Source organism: Theropithecus gelada, chromosome 6 (genome assembly GCF_003255815.1).
Source record: "Theropithecus gelada isolate Dixy chromosome 6, Tgel_1.0, whole genome shotgun sequence".
NCBI lineage: Eukaryota > Metazoa > Chordata > Mammalia > Primates > Cercopithecidae > Theropithecus > Theropithecus gelada.
In genome coordinates this window covers 104597788-104620101 of record NC_037673.1, presented here as the reverse complement: position 1 = coordinate 104620101, position 22314 = coordinate 104597788, and the positions used below count along the sequence as shown (strand labels likewise).

The 22314-nt window shown below is 39.8% G+C and overlaps 1 protein-coding gene across 3 annotated transcripts in view; it reads right to left on the bottom strand.

Moving 5' to 3' along the window:
• The window catches only part of FER (FER tyrosine kinase), a 437039-nt gene extending 414940 nt beyond the window's left edge, over window positions 1-22099 (bottom strand). Inside the window, exons 1-2 of one of the 3 annotated variants that reach the window (XM_025387375.1) lie at window positions 21922-22099; window positions 1685-1829 (exon numbers count right to left, since the gene is read on the bottom strand). The gene's annotated coding sequence lies outside the window, so the exon portion shown is untranslated. Of the gene's footprint in view, window positions 1-1684; window positions 1830-20928; window positions 20996-21921 lie in introns of those variants that run through there. The other 2 variants (XM_025387376.1, XR_003119794.1) reach the window with 2 other exon arrangements.
• Window positions 22100-22314: the final 215 nt, after the last annotated feature.

Sequence of the window (22314 nt, the reverse complement as noted above, 5' to 3'; positions counted from 1 at the left end):
TAATGTTATTTCTAGCACTACGGTTAATTGCCTTTTGGTAAAATAAGCAATGTATCAGTTAACAGGAAAGATAGTTTTCTAAAAGGTTTCTGTACATGATACCAGTTTCTAATCAGCTGCTCAAAAACCAGAATTCTTGATGTCATCCTTGAGTATGTTCTCCCTCTTTCCACGCCCAAACAATATAGAAGTCCTATGAGTTCTGTCTCAAAAAAAAAAAAAAAAAATGAAAATGCATCTCAAATTCATCCATCTCTCCCTTATTGCTACAACCCCATCATGCAGGCCACCACTATCTTACCTCAGCTCCTTAAAGCTAGCTTTCACTTTCATTTCAACCAGTCCCTGTCTCACACAGTAGTTAAAATGATATAAGATGCAAACCCCGGGCCAAACCCTCCGAAGCCCTAAATAGTTCTATAATCTCTTCCTACTCAAATCTGCCTCTTTCACTATGTCAACCGCACTGGTATTCTTTGGTTCCTCAAATTCACCAAGCTCTTTCCTTATTCAGGGTCTCTGCACACAGTATTCCTTCTAATGAGAATGCTCTTCCAATCAAAAACAACTCCCTTCCCCTGCCCTAACACACACACAATACTCACTCTTTAAATAGCTCCTTCTCATAGAATAGGTCTCATCTTAAATATCAGCCCCTCAGAGGAGTCTTATATGACCCTATCTAAAGTAGATTCTACCTCCTCATCTCCATATTATCTGTTTTTCTGCTTTCCTTAAAAAATTGTATTATAAGGCCAAGCACAGTGGCTCACGCCTGTAATCCCAGCACTTTAGGAGGCCGAGGCAGGAAGATCATCTGAGGCCGAGGCAGGAAGATCATCTGAGGCCGAGACAGGAAGATCATCTGAGGTCAGGAGTTTGAGAACAGCCTGGCCAACATGGCGAAACCCCATCTCTACTAAAAAAATACAAAAATTAGCCAGGCGTGGTGGTGAGCACCTGTAATCCCAGCTATTGGGAGGCTGAGGCAGGAGAATCACTTGAACCCAGGAGGCGGAGGTTGCAGTGAGCTGAGATGGTGCCACTGCACTCCCCTGGGTGACAGAGCCAGACTCTGTCTCAAAAAAAAAAAAAAATTGTGTTATAATTGTTTTGTCAATTTATTTTTAACCTGTCCCCTCCCTCAGAATATAAGGATGGAAATAAGGATGGAACATCCAGCATAGTCATCATTATATGCTCAGAAGCAGCACACCATATGATACTTAGAATATCAATGTACCTCTCAAATGAATTAATGAAATAGTCAACGAATATACGATTATATTAGACAATGAGATTAATAATGCTATTAATGGAAATACAGAAATGTAGAACAAAGTGCAAGTATTTGAGAAGAAAAATGTGATATGCTCAGTTTGGTGTCAAGTGGTTAAAAAAATAGGACTCATGGGCGCACAGGCTGAGGAAGAGATACAGATTGGGATTCTGCTAATTATAAGTGTTAGTTGAGAAAAATAATTATGTCACAAATGAGATCAAATAATTGGGATAGATGACAAGCAAAAGATAAACAAACATGAATATAAAACGATAATAGCCCACATAGACAGGAGAATAATCTAACATAAAGAATACTACAAAATCAAGACAAGTCACAATTTCAGAGACCCAAAATAAAAACTGTTTTAGTGTCTTACCAAGAAGAATAAAGTAATCCTACCTTACTGCTGTTTATTGCTGGCCATGCCTTAGCTAAAGTAGCATGTCCATGATGAGGTGTCACACATTAGGGACGAAGGAGATACTGAGAAAGCGTGCAGTGAAGTCCAGCGAAAATGATCACAGGTCTAGCCAAAAACCATGAGCTGCAAGAAGAAATTCAAGGAGTCAGAACTGTTCACTACGGAGAAAGAGATAAAAATGCACACCTTCAGTATACTTGGCTATTCCTGGAAATTAACTGCGACAGCTTATGACAATTGCTATGTTAAAAATAAGAATGCTACACTTACCTGACTTATCTTCCACTGTTTACTCCCTCTAACTTTCTCTAACTTTCCGAAGGAGTAATGTATTTTTACCTTCTCCTCCAACCTATTCCCCCAGTTTTCAAGAGGTAAGTCATGTTTTTCTCCATTTTTACATCATAAAACTAACTTCAAATTTGAAACACACCAGGCACAGTGGCTCACACCTGTAATCCCAACACTGTGGAAGGTCAAAGCAGGAGGATGGCCTGAGTCCAGGAGTTCGAGGCCAGCCTGGGCAACATAATGAAACCTAGTCTCTAAAAAAGTTAAAAAATTAGTCAGGCATGGTGGCACACACCTGTAATCTCCGCTATTTGGGAAGATGAGGTGGGAAGATTGCTTGAGCCCAGGAGATGAGGCTACAGTGAGCCATGATCAGGCCACTGCACTTCAGCTTGGGTGACAGAGCAAAACTTTGTCTCAAAAACCGAAAAAGTCTGAAAGGCATCAGAAGCAGCCAGTGATTATGCTTGTTAAAATATTACTACAGCCTAACATAGTAATTAAGTACACAAGAAAAACTTTTTCAAAGGCTGGGGAAGGTCTGGGAAGGATTCCCCCAGCAAACACATACTTTCTCTGCCTCATAAATATGCCTCATATTTATTTATTTATTTGCTTGTTTGTTTGTTTGTTTGAGATGAAGTCTCACTCTGTCGCCCAGGCTGGAGTGCTATGGCATGATCTCAACTCACTCAGCCTCCACCTCCTGGGTTCAAGTGATTCTCGTGCCTCAGCCTCCTGAGTATCTGGGATTACAGGCATGTGCCACCACGCCCAGCTGATTTTTGCATTTTTAGTACAGACAGGGTTTCACCATGTTGGTCAGGCTGGTCTCGAACTCCTGACCTCAGGTGATCCACCCACCTCGGCCTCCCAAAATGCTGGGATTATAGGCATGGGCCACTGCGCCTGGCCTCTGCCTCATATGTTTTAGTATGCCAAAGTATGATCCTTGAATTGGCTGTTCTCCCTTCAGTCCTTGAAAACTGTAAACTCTTCTAAGAGGCTTTTTGGTCACTAGCTCTCTCCTTTATCACTGATGTCAATATATACAGTTTATACCCCTGTTACAGTATCTCGCTTTTTGCCTGTGCCATACTATTTTTAATCTCAACTTCCTGGTTTATCATAAGCTCCCTCCTTCTTCCAACTCTTCTTTTTTGTTTGCCTACTCTGTTTCCTATCATTTCCCCTATTGCCTTGACTTTCACATGAATCAGATGACATTCCATAAATGTTACCAACAAGATTATTTCTTTCCTTCTGCTCAGGAAACAGACCAAACACAGTATGTCAGACATATTCTCCAAGTCTACTTTTCTAATCTTTTAACCATTTCCAAAGGGTGCCTTCACCCCTAGGAAAGCATGTTATTCCCTTCTAGATATAGCAAAGCTCCTAAAGCTAGAATTGGTTGGAAATCTAACTACATGTAATTAAAGTGTTAATACATTTCTCGTCTTCCATAAAACTGTGATATGATTGAGACAGGGATTTCTATCTTAACATAGCCACTTGCACAGTACTTGGAACACAGTAGCCAGCAAACAAGTGACTACCAAACGAGTGAAATTCCAAAATGAGTTATGGTTTCCTCTGATTTGTACACTTTGGTGTAAAGTAAGGCTTCAACAAGAGTTGTTATATAAAACGATAAAATTCATGACGAAATTATTTTTAAATATAAAAATTTTAATGATGGCCAGATGAGGTGGCTCATGCCAGTAATGTCAGCACTTTGGGAGGCCAAGGCAGGAGGATCGCTTGAGTCCAGCAGTTCCAAACCCTCCTGGACAACATAGTGAGAGCCCATCTCTACAAAAAAATACATAAATTAGCCAGGCGTGGTGGCATGTGCCTGTAGTCCCTGCTACTTGAGAGGTGGGAGGATCACCTGACCAGGAATTGGAGGCTGCAGTGAACAATGACTGTGCCACTGCACTCCAGCCCAGATAACAGAGTGAGACCCTGCCTCAAAAAAAAAGAAAAAATTCAGTCATGACTTCACTTTTATGCAGCTTTCAATATATCATCTTTAATTAAACCCCCAGGGTATAGTTCAGTAAACAGTATTACTCACACAGCTTTCTGAGGAACAAAACACATTCTATATGTATCCAATTACACTCCAAAGACAAAGCCAAAAATTACTGGATTATCCAATTAATATTAAAAATTTTTAAACTCTCTTTTCTATCAGCAAAGATAGTTGCATTATTTAGGATTCCCTGTTCTGGTCTCTCACTTTGCTATGGAAATGGTTTCCACAGACCTAAGTTCAAGAAAGACAACTTTTCAACTGAGATTTCAGGCCCAATATTGAGCAATGTCAAGTATCTTGCTCAGGAAAGCTAGTCAACTGTAGTCCTAGCTACTTAGGAGGTTGAGGCAGAAGGATCCCTTAAGCCTAGGAGGTCAAGGCTGCAACAAGCTGTGATCACACCACTGTATTCAAGCCTGGGTAAGACAGCAATGCCCTGTCAAGAAAAAAAAAAAGAGAGAGAAAAGCAAGCAAGCTAGTCAAAGGACCCATGTATTATGTCTCAATCGCCAACTCAGTCTTTTCTATAATTTTTATTTTTCAATGAAACAAAAAGCATTTTTCTTTGATAGTGAAAAGATTTGGGTTAAAAGTAACAACCGTTTTTGGTGGCATCTCTAAATGGAACTTTTTTTTTTTTTTTTGAGACAGGGTCTTCCTCTGTCGCCCAGGCTGGAGTGCAGTGGCACCATCTCGGCTCACTGCAAGCTCCACCTCCCAAGTTCATGCCATTCTCCTGCCTCAGCCTCCTGAGTAGCTGGGACTACAGGTGCCCACCACCACGCCCAGCTAATTTTTTGTATTTGTAGTAGAGATGGGGTTTCACCGTGTTAGCTAGGATGGTCTCAATCTCCTGACCTCGTGATCCACCTGCCTCAGCCTCCAAAAGTGCTGGGATTATAGGCGTGAGCCACCATGCCCAGCCTCTAAATGGAACTTTTAAAATTCAAACCACTATAAACCTATGAATCAAAAAAATTATATTCCTTGTGTTACTTCAAAGGTATTATCATGCTTACCAGACTCAGCAAAGGTTTCCATACATAACAGTTGAAAACGCACAACGACTGCTTTCTAATGCACCTTAATCTTCCCCACCAACTTCCTCAATTACACATACTTTCATCTCTAACTCACATACATAGCCAAAACGTAGTTCCTATTCCCTGAAATACGCTTCTCTTCACAAATGGGACTAGGGTGATGCAAGAGAAATACCTGGGGTGCAAAATTTAAGAAGATACTCTCAGGATCATGCAAGTGCCACCCTGCAGTTGCATGACCCTAAAAGTGATTATGTCTCATATTTTGTGTCCTAGGCAACTCTCTTGCCTTACCCTGGTCCTGGCTCTACTCTTTCCCATCTCTACTCTCCCCACTTATCTAATAAATATCCCCTTAATTTTTCAAAATCCAATTCTGATAAACTAAGTATCTATTTTAAACAATGAATTTAAGTATAATTTTACAACCACTCAAAATTATGTTTTCACGACCGGGTACAGTGGCTCATGCCTGTAATCCCAGCACTTTGGGAAGTCAAGGCGGGTGGATCACCTGAGGTTGGGAGTTCAAGACCAACCCGACCAACATGGAGAAACCCCATGTCTACTAAAAATACAAAATTAGCCAGGCGTGCTGGCACATGCCTGTAATCCCAGCTACTTGGGAGGCTGAGGCAGGAGAATCACTTGAACCTGGGAGGTGGAGGTTGCAATGAGCCAAGATGGCACCACTGCACTCCAGCCTGGGCAACAAGAATGAAACTTCGTCTCAAAAATAAATAAATAAGTAATAAAATAAAATTTAAAAATAAAATAAAATTGTTTTCAAAGAAAATTTCTTGTTCATGATATGTGGTAGGTGAAAAACAGATGAAGTAGTTATACCTATATACAATAAGATTCTATTTTTAAAAATGACTGTGAGTTGCATGTGCATGTCAGTAACAGACCTATGTTGTTTTTTTACTCTGAAGCATCTATCTCCCCTTCTGTTGGTAGCAGCATCTTAATTTTCTTTTCCCAAACTTTCCTTCTCTTATCATCAATCCACGTGGTTTGGGTGGCACTGATCACCAGCACTCTAATGTTTCTGGGGTAGGAACATAACCCAGGTCTGGGAAATCAGCATACTCCTTCTCGCAAGCAGTAGTTCAGGAATAGGTATGTTACCCAAAATGGACAGATAATACTGAATCCCAACATTTCTGCAGAAGCTAATCAGGAAGGAAAGTTATCTTTCAGCCAAGGTTGCTAAACTGAAAGATGATGATAAGTACCTACTAGACAATCAAGCAACCCAATCAAAGAACCAAGAGAAGAGAAATGGAGAAATGTCTGAAAATATTTTCTCCCTAAATCTGAGTTCAGATGTAAACAGATACAGCTGCTGGAATTCAGAATTACTGCTGGGAAACAATTCACTCTGCATTTCTCATTCTCCTGCACAGAATCTTCTGACCAAAATGTACTACAAATGGGTATTTGCATAACAGACAGTCTTGGAAGCTAGAGATAGCATCTCCCTAAAGATAGAAAACTCCAAAGAGCTTTGGAGAAATTAAGCCGTCTCCTTCCCCTCCCTGGAAACATTTACTTATATTCTAGGGTAAGAAACCTAAAGATACCTTCTCCCTCTCCTCTGGAAGAGATGTGCTTAATGAGTAATCTTTCTTGCTCTGCAGGGGAGGATGGCAGATGTGCCAACACCCTACACAAGCTTGGAGTCTCCTCATTGCAAGGCTCCTCTCCTGTGATGCAAATCTGCTGCATGTGTAGGTAAACATCTAGCCCTCATCACATTGCTTTGTCACAGAGACGGGGCAGGGAGAATCAGCACGAAGATATTTCTCTGGCCACTGCTTTTGCTGTAATAAACCCCCCGAGTCTCTGACCCAGGGCTCTTCTATTAATGTACGTATATAAAAGTATGGCAAGGTAACTTGCTTGTTTGCAAACAGGGTATTCTCAGTCCCTTCAGAGTTTCAGAGTTAATGGTTACATGAGGCAACACATTTTTTTTTTCTTATGTATTAATTCATTCAACAAATATTTGCTGAAAGCCTACTATGCTATCTGTGTGCCATGAGTTTTCCTATACAACAGGTAAAAATTCTTGCCCTCATGGAGGCTGTATTCTAGAGAGAGGAAACAAACAAAATACAAAATAAGTAAATAAAATACAGTGTTACGTAGTAATAAGCACTATTTTTTAAAGCAGAAAAAGGTAAGTATGAAGTAGTAGATTTCAAATATATGTTGAGTGATTAAAGACTTTACAGATAAGTAACATTTACCAAAGACCTGAAGGAGATAAGGAAGTTAGTCATATGATTAGCTGAAGGAACCGCTATCTGGAAGAAGAGTATTCTAAGCAGACAGAACAGAAAGTATAAAATATCTATCTAAGGAAAAACAAGGAGGCCTGTGTGCAGTGAATGGTGGAGAAAATAGTAAAAAGATCCCGCATGAGGGAGGGAGAACAGAACCACAAAACCATGGCCCATTTTAAACTATAGTTCAGAGAAGAACTAGTTCGGAGAAACATCCTGCATGAAGTAAGGAAAGCAGGACCATGAAACTATAGCTCATTTTAAGGACTTGAGCTTTTATGTGGGAAACCCCTGAAAGATTCTGAGCAAGGAAGAGACATGATCTCTTATATCTAAAAAGGGTAACACAGGCTATTTTTTTAGAGCAACAGTAGTAGCAGGGAGACTTTTTAGGAATCACGTAGAAGGAGAAAGAGGATGTTGCTGAACCAGGATGACACAAGTAGGGATGGTGAGAGCCAGTCAGATTATAGGTATTTCTTTGAAGAAAACAGAGTATGCTGAAAGTCTGAGTTGAGGAATGAAAGAAAAAGAATCAAGGATAACTTTGCTCACACTCGGGTCAGGGCAAAAACAAAGATGGAACTGCCATTTATAAAGACGGGAAGGACTAAATTTTTAAATAGGTGTCTGTCACTGGCATCCAAAAGAAGCCTAACAAATATAAAAATTTATACCACAAGGCAGGCAGATTGCCTGAGGTAAGGGGTTCGAGACCAGACTGACCAACATAGTAAAACCCTGTCTCCATTAAAAATACAAAAAAAAAAAAAAAATTAGCCAGGCGTGGAGGCACACACCTGTAGTCCCAGTTACTCAGGAAGCTGAGGCAGGAGAATCGCTTAAACCTGGGAGGCCAAGGTTGCAGTGAGCTGAGATCATGCCACTGTATTCCAGCCTGGGTGGCAAAGTGAGACTCTGTCTTAAAAAAAAAAAAAAAAAAGAAAAGAAAAGAATTATTATACTAGAGAAATAAGGTAACACAAGTTACACTTCTAAAATGTGGGACTGAGTCAATAATAGAAAATGAGGCAAACTTGGTAACCCTCTATTGTAGGGTAAGAAGTCAGCAATCCTTAATAAGCAAAATAGCTGGTAAATTGCTGTCCTCATAAATCAGACAAGTACACCTTGTTTTATTGCACTTCGACTTTCTGCACTTTATAAATACTCCCTTTTTTACAAATTGAAGTTCTATTATAATCCTGCGCTGAGCAACTCTATTGGCACCGTTTTTCCAAAGCATATACACATTTCACGTTTCTGTGTTACATTTGGTGATGCTTACAATATTTCAAACTTTTTCATTATTATTATATATTTTATGGTCATCTGTGATCAGTGATTTTTGACGTTACTATCTTAACTGTTTTGGGGCACCAAGAACCACACTCACACATGATGGTGAACTTAACTGATAAGTATTATGTGTGTTTTGACTGCTATATTAACCAGCCATTCTCTACTCCCTCTCCTTCTTCTTGGACTTCCCTGTTCCATGAGATACAACAATTTGATATTAGGCCAATTAATAACCCTTCAAAGGCCTCTAAGTGTTCAAATAAAAGGAATAGTTGCACATCCCTCATTTTAAATTAAAAGCTATATTAAGCTTAGTAAGGAAGGCATGTTGAAAGCCAAAATAAGCTGAACCTCTTGAACCAAACACCCAAATTGTAAAAGCAAAGGAAAAGTTATTGAAGAAAATAAAAAGTGCTCCTCCAGTGAACACACAAATGACAAGAAAGCAAAACAGCCTTATTGCTGATATAAAGAAAGTTTTACCAGTCTAGATAGATTAAACCAGTCACAACATTCCCTTAAGCCAAGGCCTAACCCAGAACAAGGCCTTAACTCTCTTCAATTCTATGAAGTCTGGGTGAGGTGAGGAAGCTTCAGAAGACAACTCTGAAACTAGCAGAGTTTGATTCATGAGGTTGAAGGAAAGAGGCTACCTCAACATAAAAGTGCAAGGTGAAACAGCAAGTGCTAATGGAGAAGTTGCAGCAAGTTATCCAAAACTCTAGCCACGATCACTGATGAAGCTGGCTACACTAAACAACAGATTTTCAGTGTATATGAGACAGCCTTACATAGGAAGAAAATGTCATCTAGGACTTTCATAGCTACAGAAAAAAGCTTAATGCGTGACTTCAAAGCTTCAAAGGACAGACTGACTCTTGTTATGGGCTAATGCAGCTGGTGACTTTAAGCTGAACCCAATGCTCAGTGACCATTCTAAATATGCACAGTCCATAAGAATGATACTAAATCTACTCTGCCTATGCTCTAGGAATGAAAACACAAAGCCTGTATAATAGCACATCTGTTTATGGCATGGCTTACTGAATATTTTAAGCCCATTGTTCAGACCTACTGCTCAGAAGAAAAAAAGAATAAAAGATTGCTTTCAAAATAGTATTGATCATCAACAATGCACCTGGTCACCTGGTCACCCAAAAGCTCTGATGGAGATGTACAACAGTAATGTTGTTTTTGTGACTGCTAATGCAACATCCATTCTGCCATATTGGCTAAGCAAAAATCTTATTCTACTGCCAGGGCAAAAAATCCTTATCATATCTATCCAGTGAAATATACCTGTATTATGGACGAGTTATCTCTGTGGGCTGTTTCCCCTTTTTCTCTCTTCCAGTTGCTATAGTTTGAATGTGTGCTCTCCATAATTCACGTACTGAAAACTTCCCCAGTGTTATAGTATTGGAAGGTGTGGCCTTTGGAAGGTGTTTAGGTCTCAAACCTAAACCTAAACCATGATGGTGGAGTCCTAATGAATGGATTAATGCTGGTACAAAAAGAGCTTGCAGGAATGTGTTTTCTTCTCTTCTCTTCTGCTATGTGAGGACACACAGTTCATCCCTCTCTTGCCCTTCAGCTTTCTGCCATGTGAGGACACAGCAAGAAGGCCCTCATGAGATGTCTACACCTTGATTTTGAAATTTCCAGCCTCCAGAACTGTGAGAGAATAAATTTCTATTATTTTTAAATTACCCAGTCTGTGGTATTCTGTTACAGAAGCACAAAATGGACTAAGACAGAAATTGGTACCAGAGAAGTGGCATGTTGCTATAACAAATACCTAAAAATGTGGAAGCAGCTCTGGAATTTGGTAATGGGTAGAAGCTAGAACAGTTCCGAAGATGAATGCTAGAAAAAGACTGTGTTGCCATGAACAGAATATTGGCAGAAATATGAACAGTAAAAGCCATTCTGATGAGGTCTCAGACAGAAATGAGAACAAAGTATTGGAAACTGGGGGAAAGGTCATCCTTGTTATAAAGTGGTTAAGCACTTGCCTGAATTATGTCCATGTTCAGGACTTTACAGCAGGCAGAACTTAAGAGTGATGAAGTAGGATATCAATTAACGGTTTTTGCTGTCCACATGCTATTTTCCTTCTATCACTGAATACTGGCCTTATTACAATTAATTATACTGGTCAACTGCAAAAAGTTGCTAGACCCTGAGACAGTCTGTTCAAACAGAACTAAAGAAATTATCCAGAGATCCTAGTCTTAAAGCTAGATGCAGTACTTAAATCTTTTAGTTGTCTTCTTTTGTTAAGGGACAGGTGGTAAATGCATCGAAAGTTATAAGCAAAAAATTTACACGATAGGTGAGGGCATTTTTTTCAAGGGCATATACACAAGGGAGGACATGTATGCACACTAGAGGACTATAGTAAATGTGTTTTGCTCACCCAGCATCTACTCCCTCTTTCCAAGGTCACAGTATCTTCTCTTTTCTCCAGTGAGTCTAACCATTGTGATTCTCAGGCCAAAGGGTTTAGACATAGCTGACCACACTTTCTGTTTCTAGTTCCAGTAGTTAGCATCTAATCCAGATACAGCCTATCATCATACATCATCTCTGTAACCACGGGATCAGGGATGGGGAAATGATTGGAATCATTCAACGAGACACAATCCTGGAACTTTTGCTAGAACTAAGGATAACAGAAGTCTTTATGTTTGGCTTCCTGAACCCAAGTGAAAGAAATGTCACAGAGCTCCACGTGGAGAAGGCCCACATGAGAGTATATCTGTACCTAAAGAGAATATAGTTCTAGTTTCAGTGCCTTAAGTATGAGTGGAGTTTTGGCCTCATGCAACTGAAGAATAGTGAAAATTCTAGTATTGTCCTCCTTAGTTTGAACTTGAAAAATTCTAAAGTTATAATGAAATTATTTGTCTAAATTCACACAGCTATTACTAGGAGCACAGATTCAACACTAGGTAGGTTTGCTCTTTTCACTACACCATACTGCCTCTCAAGAAAACAGTCCAAAACCTCTCTATGCTTTATAATTATCTGTAGCTATAAGCTATATCCTCACATGGAGTGAGCATTCTAGTAACATCTGTAGAAAGATCGAAAATGGAAGAATCACATGCCTTCCCGCTTTCTGACCCATTCCTGCAACAGCTTGCCTCTTGTCTAGCATCGAACATTTCTACATTATTTTTATAATGTAGACTGAAGGGCATGCCTATCTGTTCACCATCTTCATCCTCTTTCAACATCCATGATATTATTGTATGTAATAGCAAGTTAAGACATTCAGATTTTAGAATGCCAGTTCCAGACACAGGGTAAACCAGGCTCCAAAACACAGAAAAGAAATCAGAAACTTAAAACAGGCAACCACCAAAGTCTAGCTACTATATTGTTATGATTAATTGTGAAATAGTCACAAAAGCAAACCCCTATTATCCCAGAAGTTAGGACACTGTTGTTTATGTTAACATTTTAAGATATTTGTCAGAACTATATTAACTTCTAGAAAGTAGTAGCTGTTAATAAACAAATTCCTTTCAAATATTATTGTTGAGGGTAGGACAGAAGGGATGGAGGACAGGATTTACGAACGTAAGATTCCTGACATTTTCAAGAAGTCTGTCTAAAGACCATGAGAATTTTTGACAGAGCTGGAACACTCAATGAAAATGCTTCACAAATTAACTTTTTTTAACCTCTAAGGCATGGTGGATTGATTCGCATCAAGATCAAAGACTCACTAAATTCAACATTCCATTGTTAAACTTATTCATAAATGTCTGTTTTCTAGCTAAGATCCACCGCCTTCTCAGGCCTCTTTATTCTCTCTCCACTTATAGCAGCTGGCTTTCTTTTTCAGGAAATTATTTTACAAAGAAACATTTTATAACTTCACATAATTTACAGTATAGGACAATCTCAAACAGAACAAAGCCAAAGCAAAATATAGACACAAGACAGCCAGGAGCATGAATATGTTAGGGTCTTGCTTCTAATAAGAGGAAGTAATCTCAGCAAAACTGCAAATATTTCAACATAGACCTTTAGAGTCGCTCCCAAATAGCGGAAACTTCTATTAAATCCAGGACCATTAATAGTTTACTATATTTAGACTTTTACCATTCACATTTATTTCAGGTTTAAAGTATGAAACACCCAAGTTCAAATCCCAGTATCATTTTATAACTGGGTCTCCTTGGATAAATGATATGACCTAAAATTGGTTCCAGATCACAAAAAGAACATGCAAGCCATCAAATTCATAAATTCAAAAGAAATGTACAAAAGTGCATCGCACTTTTAGCAGGTACTAAAGAAATGTTGGTGCCACCACCATTATATCTGAAGCCATATAATTTACTAAAAGACTTAAGACTTATAGTGACAGAAACTATCTCTACCTGAGAGGTTAAAATGTTGAGGAGGGGACAAAAAAGAACTATACAAAAACAAAACAAAAAAATGTGTGTGTGTGTAGGAGAAAGAAATTGGCTTCTTCCTTTGTAAAAAGTTTCTATTGTATATAAATCTACATAATTCTTATACATCATCCCCAACATAAATGCTTATAATTGAAATACTGATCTATCATTAACTAGATAATTATATAGTATCATATTAATTAGTTATATTGACCTATAATTAGATAATTACCTATCGCCATTTTTTATCAATAATAATTATCTGAAACAACATTGTTTAGTTCCCCTTAATTACTCCACTATAGCAAATTTATTAAATATATAAAAAGTAAACAGGCATCACAAAGTAATGGTATTAGCCAAATATATAAATTTGGAGTAGATTCAGAATGGATGGCAAATGTGATAGCGACTGGATTTTCCATATTAGAAAGTCCATCACACACTTCTATACTGAAACAAAGAAAAAAGGTAATACCTGAAAATGTTTCCTTTGCTCCTAGTAAAGCAAAGTTTGTAAAACCTTAGTGAAAATTTAAATAATGGTTAACCTATATAAGAAAGTACATAGAAAGCATGTAATTCTAAAAAAAATTCAAGAGAAAGTCAAGACACTGTATATTTTCTTTTTTTTAATTTATTATTATTATTATTTTTTTTTGAGATGGAGTTTCTCGCTCTTGTTGCCCAGGATGGAGTGCAATGGCACGGTCTCATCTCACTGCAACCTCCACCTCCTGGGTTCAAGCAATTCTCCCGCCTCAGCCTCCCAAATAGCTAGGATTACAGGTGCGCGCCACCACACCCAGCTAATATTTGTATTTTTTTAGTACAGACAGGGTTGCACCGCGTTGGCCAGCCTGGTCTCAAACTCCTGACCTCAGATGATCCACCCACCTCAGCCTCCCAAAGTGCTGGGATTACAGGCGTGAGCCACAGTTCCCAGCTGATGCCATATATTTTCATAAAACAAGATGTGGTATAGCTATTATATTTCATAAAACAAGATGTGGTATAGCTATTAGGGTGGTTACTGACACATCTGTTATCAAAACTGAACACTGCAGTCAGCCACTGTGGCTCATGCCCGTAATCCCAGCACTTTGGGAGGCTTGTCCCTTTGGGTGACAAGCCTCACTAACATGGTGAAACCCCATCTCTATTAAATACAAAAAAATGAGTCAGGCATGGTGGCGCATGCCCGTAATCCCAGCCACTCGGGAGGCTGAGGCAGGAGAATCGCTTGAACCCAGGAGGTGGAGGTTGTGGTGAGCTGAGATCGCGCCATTGCACTCCAGCCTGGGCAACAAGAGTGAAACTCTGTCTCAAAAAACAACAACAACAAAAACCTCAACACTGCTAGAAGAGTCAAATGCACTTTTCTTTGTATAATGTGAAATTAACAAGAGAGCCCCATCAATCCACAGAAGCTTGGGAAATTCTCCCAAGCTGAAGACATTCAGAGAGTAGAAAGGACACACGCTACAGAAGTGTTCACCCCCAGGGAGAAAACATCCAAGAAACAGCAGCATACAAAAAAGCCTTAGAGCGACCAAGGACTAAACCTTGTGACAATGCAGGAAGCTTTGTGATTAAGCCAGAAATGCTCTTCTATTCCGCAAACTATAGGACACAAGGGGCAAGAATAAGAAACTTGCCTGTAAACAAATAATGTAATGCAAAGTTGTCTGGTCTTCATTTTAGAAGCAAAAAAATTAATAGCTTTAAAGACTCGAGTCCTACTTACCAGATTGTATGAGTCTGAAGGCACCACTTAAACTTTTCCACTAAATTTGACTACATTTTACGGAGGTGGCTGTATCCTAGATTCACAAAGGTTTCAAGAAATACCACTTGCAAATATCAAAGGTCTACTGAACATAGTTTTTCTAAGTCTTCACTTAGAACTGTATATTATATGTGGTACTTCCACATAGGATGACTGATTTAAAAGTAAGCTCTATTCATAGTAATGCAAAGATACTTTTCTGACTGAGCCAATGTAAAGAGCATTTTTATATTCTAAGTGCCTAGAAAATAAAAATTCTAGTACTGTTTCCACTTTTCCTAAAACCATGAGTCCCAATATAGATATAGCCTTTTTGCAAGTAAAATGATTTATACTAGAAAATTAATTTCCAGTTTTCTACAATTAGTGTTATTTCAGTCACAATAAAGACTGAGGTACTGTTACCCAAATATTTTTAAATATTCATTAAGTTATTCTAACTTTTAAATTTAGGACTCTTATTAATTACATAAAATTAGTGTAACAATATTGTCATCTGTAGCATTATAAGAATGATAAGAAAAACTAGTGGGGCATTCACTTCAGGAAAATGTAGAAATAACTTGGGTCCCAACTATAGAATTGTAAGGTATGTCTTCAGTATTTGTTACTACCAATACTTAGACACTTTTTTTTTTTTTTTTTTTTGAGACAGGGAATCACTCTGCTGCCCAGGCCAAAGCACAGTGCTACAATCATAGCTCAATGCAGTCTTGAACTCCTGGGCTCGAGGAATCCTCCTGCCTTAGCCTCCTTAGCAGTAGTACAAGCACATGCCATCATATCTGGCTAATTTTTTTTTTTTTGTAGAGTGGCGTCTCGTTATATTACCTAGGCTGTTCTCAAACTTCTAGGCTCAAGTGATCCTCTTGTTTCAGCCTCCTAAAGTACTGTGATTACAGGCATGAGCCACTGCACCCAGCCCACATTTTTTAATGACTCACTTTCTCCAATAAATCAGAGTAGATTCAAGTTTATACCCATAATGATGTCACTCTCAATCATCTGCATACTAATATGTTTTCTTGAATAGGAGAGAGACTGAATTAGAGCTCGCATGCTAGAAAACTGCACAGTGGAATATGTCACACACGTAAATATCTTGTACCTGGATGGGAAAAAATATGAGAAACACTGACCTGAATCACAAAAATCTGTTTTACTGCTGGATGAGACCATATTGACTCTAGTTCAACTCCTAACTCAGTTCAGTGCTTGCTTCTCTACACAGAATAACTATAGGCTGGTCTGCCCATTTAAACTGTATGTTCTTTAAGAATTGGAACCCTATATTTAGAGAACACACAATCTAAAATAGGATATCTGTAAAATACTGCTCCTCAAAAAATAATCGTATGTTTCAGTAGGAGGTGGAAAAGATACAACTAATATACAAATAAGAGTATTATTAAATTTAAAAACAAAGTTTAATTTTTAAACAGATTGAGAAAATGTGTTTGCAGGGGCAGTACTTAAGAGATTTAAGACAGTAACGTGTAGCTAATACCTGTGGTTTAAATGAAAGGAATTTAGTGCAACCATTCAAAAACACATGATCATCTAGGGAAAAAGAAAAATAAATCAGGAATCCAGACAAACTGGAGATATTTTGGGGTTAAAAATCATTTAAAGTAAATTTATAATTATCTCTACTGAGATACAATAATCTAAGATTTATAAAAAGAACAGCTAATCTGAGATATTTCTAATTATTTGTTTTATTTGTATAAATGCCAATGTCATTCAACTTAAGTAAATTTAACGTAATGTACATTATATTTTAATTTCTTATGTCTGAAACAAGGATGGTATAATAAACACAATACAAGAAGAGATAAAATCAATGTTATCATGTAAAGAACTGAATACAGAAGTTGAATACTTCCTAAAGTCAGTTGAATACTTCCTAAATCTTACCTACGTTGTCTCATTTCTTCTATGTAAAAAGCTAGTGCAGCAATTTTACTATCCCTATTGAATAGATGAGAAAATTACAACTTAAAGAGATAAAATAACTTGTCCAAGATCCCACAGAAGAGATTATCTGACTCTAAAATAAATGGCTCTTCTTTTCCCAGATTATCTGACTCTAAAATAAATGGCTCTTCTTTTCACCACACTTTGCAACCCAGCAAGGAACACCTACATAAAATGTCCAGTCTTTTAATACCTACTAAAAAAAGTGACAATATCAAGTTTATAATGAGTGGTGGTGATGAAGAGACTAAAAATTAGTAATTGTCTGATATGAATATTTTAAAAATAATTACAAATCATGCATGACATTAAATTTTTTAAAGCTGAATTATGTAATATCCTCCAAAAATGGAGAAATCTGAAATATTTATTGAAAAGAACCAAGAAAACTTCGTTTTACCTAGATATTTTGAATTCCACAGAAAAAATATGGCCCCCTATTTTGTCAGCCATACAGCAGTTTTATATGGTAAACTAAAATGTTTATACTTATAGAATAAGAAAAAGTAACTGCTTGGGTCTAATTCCTTTGTTCTGACTCTAATCTGTCCTCTATTTATTCTTTTCCATTTTTTTCCCCCAGATCTAGGAGCCCTCTTCTAATTTAAGGTAACAGCCTGAAGTTCAAGAACTCTTACAAATTTTGATGTGAATGCAGATACACTGAAATGAAAACCATAAAGTCTCAATAATTGGTAGAGTGTTACAGAAGAAATCTAAGTTTCTGTTAGTTTCCAAATCATTAACTATGGTAGAATGATGGGTGACTTCATTTTCTTCTCTATACTTTTCTGAATTGATTGTAAGGCATTTAACATTTATAATCAAATAAAAATAGGAAAGAAAAGGAGTAAAAAAGGGAAGGAGGTAGGGAGGGAAGGGAAAATTGGAGCCTTGATTATAAAAAATCCAATTGTTTCTGAATTTACTGAATCTACAACTAAAGTTCTAAAACTGTGACCTAATTGTTTTCTTTAGTCTATCAATAGCATGATAGGTTAACCATACATAAGCATAACAAAGATAAATGAAATCTGGAAAAACAGTAATAAAGCAATCCAGAGATCTATAAATTCTGAGACATAGCCCTTAATATTTAAGAAATTACTATATGAATGAAGGAAGTATAAAAAACAGATTTAAGGTATGCAAAAACTAAAAAGCAAGATTCAAATACTTAAAGAGGGGTGCAGGAATTTCCCAGGTATAGAAAAATCACAGATATACAAATGTGTGAATTTATACCCATTTCCACTTATTCCTTTACTATAAATTGAAGTTTTGTATCAAAATATTCCTCAGAACCATGAGATAACAACCAAGATAGTTGAGTCCTATTGAAATACTGACTTAAATCTAATTACTTCAGTCTCCATGAAGCAGTTCTACTAAAACAAATTCACATTTGTAAGCTTTTTCCATTACAAAAATACATTCTTATTCCAAATGAACAGACATAAGATTGACCCAATTTATCAAGTTTGTTACCAAATTTTACATAACTGATAGTCCCTTAGACTTCCCTCCAAAAGATGTTTATTTATAAATCAAGTACAAAACTATAATCTGTTTACACAGGAGTCCAATTTTGAAGCAAAACTTTTATTTGTATAACAAGTTCATCAGATTTCCTTTTGTCTGATTACCAAAATGCAGTTTACTCATTTGGGCCTTAATTACAAAGATGATGACTTCCTACCTCACTCACAAGATCGCTTTGAATAGTCTTACGTAATTAAGTTAGTATAGTTTTAGTAATACAATCCCTACTTACAAACAAATATAAGCACCTTATAATTTGGTGGTGTGTATATACACATATACTATATACTACATACACATGTATATACATATGCTGGGCTTTTTGTGGTTTTTTGTTCGTTTGTTTTTTTGAGACGGAGTTTCGCTCTTGTTGCCTAGGCTGGAGTGCAATGGTGCGATCTCCACTCACGGCAACCTCCACTTCCCAGTTTCAAGCGATTCTCCTGCCTCAGCCTCCAGAGTAGCTGGGATTACAGCCATGCGCCACCACGCCTGGCTAATTTTGTATTTTTTATTAGAGACCGGGTTTCTCCATTTTGGTCAGACTGGTCTCCAACTCCCGACCTCAAGTGATCCGCCCACCTTGGCCTCCCAAAGTGCTGGGATTACAGGCGTGAGCCACCGCACCCGCCCACATATGCTGCTTTTTAAGCTTGATCATTTCAGTTCCTCTACTCCTTAATGTTTACTGTGTAACAGTAGCCTTGAAATCGCTATTGCTAAATATATAGGTGGTGGGTTCAACTCGACTCTTCTGCATTGTTTGAAATTTTTCATAGTGAAATAGGTGAGAAAAAACTGGCAAATTTGAAATGTTCACAGTCCAGAGTTACAGTAACATCTACATTGAAGATGAAATGTAAGTGATTTGTCTACCAAAGCCTGAATTCTTTCTTCTGAACTAAAGACATCAACCTTTGCAGTAGTGCAGAAGCTGCATCAACTTGACACTATATAGTTTTAGATGATGTATATTTAATGCTATCAACAATCAATGCAGAAGAGAAACAGATCTTCACCAAAGGTCTTTCAAAGATGAAAACAGAAGTATGCCTATGTACTCTCTTAATATATTACCAGCATCTTTGGAAGCATAATTCTCTTGGCTCAAAAGTACCAGCAGAAAAGCTTTCCCGGACTACAAAAAGATACACTCTGCCTTCCTGACAAACCTGCAGCTATTCACAAATGTCTTCTTAAAGGCAACATAGGTACATATACCAGGACTACAAATACTGCACTATAGATTTTGCAATAGTTTTTTTAAATCCTATTCTCATTCCACGTATGAATTGAAAAGTATTTTCTAATCTTTAATCACTAAAATAGTTTTGATCTATTCTCTTAATTATTTTTCCATTACACTTCTATATATGGTGACTTCATCTGAGAAATTTATTATCTTAAAATATCTGGATAAAAGGAAAATGGCAGTACACCTTTACAGCAGTTTACGTCAAAGTGATAGTGAGACCACCATTAATATACGCAACTTCTGAATTAAAAAGGTTAAAAAGTTTCTCTTTTTTTAACCATAAGGCGAAGGAAAAATGTACCAGCCTTAACAAATTATTAGATTTTGGAATGCACTACAGTGGATGGCAAAATCACAAATGTACAAAGTGCCCACCTCACAGTAAAGTCCTCAATTTATGCAAGAAGTACCCTGCCCCTACCAACGCAACCCAATGAGCGTATTCACAAAGTCGATCCTAAGGGAAACTGTAAGGCAGAAAGATGACCCCTGAAGGTGCCTCCAAACATCTCCCCAGTTCTAACCGGCAAAGAGACCACAGAGCAGAAATTACCAACAACACTAGCTTCACATTTAAGATCTCTTGAGTAGACTCTTGGAGGACGCCTCTGGCCAAGACGGGAGGAGAAAGATGAGGTAGGGGATAAAAGCGGGAGAAAGTGACAGGCGGAGAGCTGGGGAGGACCCAGCGGGTCAAGGGAGACTGCGGGGCTCCAGAGGCAGGAGAGGATTGGGGAACACCAGGGGTTGAGGGTGCCACCCCAGCGGGAGGGCGGCGCCCAGGAGATGAGTGCCGCCGAGAAAAGGGGTGCGGGTACAGGCAAGATTGGGCGGTGCCCACAGTCCCCCCCAACCCCGCCTCACGCCTAGCAGCCCCCAGACCCCGCGAAGGGGCGGAGCCACTGCGCCCGCCACAGCCCGTTCGCGCGGGCACCCGCCCCTCAGCCTTCGGGTCCCGGGATGGTGGTGGGAGGGGCGGGCCTCGTGGGGCTGGGTGTGTAGCCCGGCCCAAGCCCCAACCAGGAATGCTGCGCTGCAGGCTGGAGGATGGGCGGATGACCCTGCAGCCAGGGACGGGGGTTGGCGGGGGCGCTGGCTGAGGGCGGAGGAAAAGCCTCAGCACCGGCCCCAACGCCCGGGCCGAATCCCGGGCGCCCCTCTGCTGGCAGGGATTGTTGCCCCCGCTCTAGGCTTGCCTTCCCTCCTCTTACCCCCTTCCCCCGCGTTGCCCCGGGCAACAGCGCCTACCGCCGGCGGCGCGAAACGCACCTACCTAGAACCTGACAAGCCGGAGCCCCTCGGACTCCGGAGCCAGTCACCACCCCGCGTCACGGGGGCTGCCACAGCCAATAGGAGCCACTGTCACGAACCTCTGCAACCAATCCCGCTGCACTCCGGTCTCCGGGCACCCTCGAGGCCTCAGCCAATGGGCAAGAGCGGAAGGCGGGCGCAGCCGCCCGGCCCTCAGTCCCCTCCTCCACTACCTCCCAGGAGGCGGGGAGCGGCCGATTGGCCCGGGCCCCGAAGGGGCAGGACTTGGGCGCTAGGCTGGGTGGGCGCACGCTTAGCCCGGGCTGCGGGCCCTGGGAGTGGAGGCGCGAAGCTGCAGCCGCCGCCTTCTGGGCTCGCTCACCAGCCCGGGTGGAGTCCCGAAGTGTGCGCGTTTGTGCCGCTCTCCCCGCCTCGGTAACCTGCTCCTCCCTAGCCGGTGTCCTGGGCTGCCGGGGTGAGATGGGGCCGGAGGCGGACGACGGCGTCACAGGAAACTTTGGGAGGCTCGCCTGGCCGTGGCCGGGAAGTGGCCGGATCGGGGATGATAAGCTGAGGCCGCCTGGAAGGGACTACTCGGCGGGTCGGCAGCCGGAAAGGAATTCGGAGAGTGGGGGCGGAGGCGTGATTAAAATGTTAAGTGTGCCCGCAAGGCGCTGGACGGTCCGCGGAGCTGAAATCTCCAGGAAGGGAAGCCGCTTTAGGGCCGCGAGGCCCCCACCCCTAAAATAGGCACTTTTCAGCCTCAGAATTGGTCACTTTTTCCTGTACGTTCCCACATTTTACTTGCATCTGTTATTAACGTGGATTGCTTTAGAATGGTTTTCAGCAACTCCAGTTTACTCTGAGTCCCTTAAGGGCAGGAACTGTCTTTCAATCCTGTACTCCCAGTGCCTGAGCCTGCCTAAAAATGTTAGAAACTCAATGCTGGAATTGTAATGGATGTTTAAAAGCATACAGCAGGTCCTGGGAGTAGCCCCCTATAATAAATTCTTACCTCTTCGGGAGTCTAGAATGCGTGGAGAACCCAGATGGGTCTGTTCTTCAGTAATGGCCGTTTCTGAAGCGTCCTTCACCAAAAGAATTTGGTGAAAAATGAGTAATGTGAACTACAAGATTATTACTAGGTGATCAGTAACAGTAGGATAGGTATTCGTCATTATTCAGGGTGTGACCCTCCCATGTTCCTGTAGTAGGCTTTTTAAGGCGGTGTATCTTTTGCATTGGTTAAACCACATAGCGTCAATGCCGTATTTCCCCTCCCTCTCAAAAACTGACTTATGTAGGAGCCAAAGAAGAGTGGTGAATATTTTCTCTAAGCAGGGTTATTTATTTAACCACAGAGAACAGCCCTACACATAGGAAAACATAAATCTTTAGTTGGACTTTT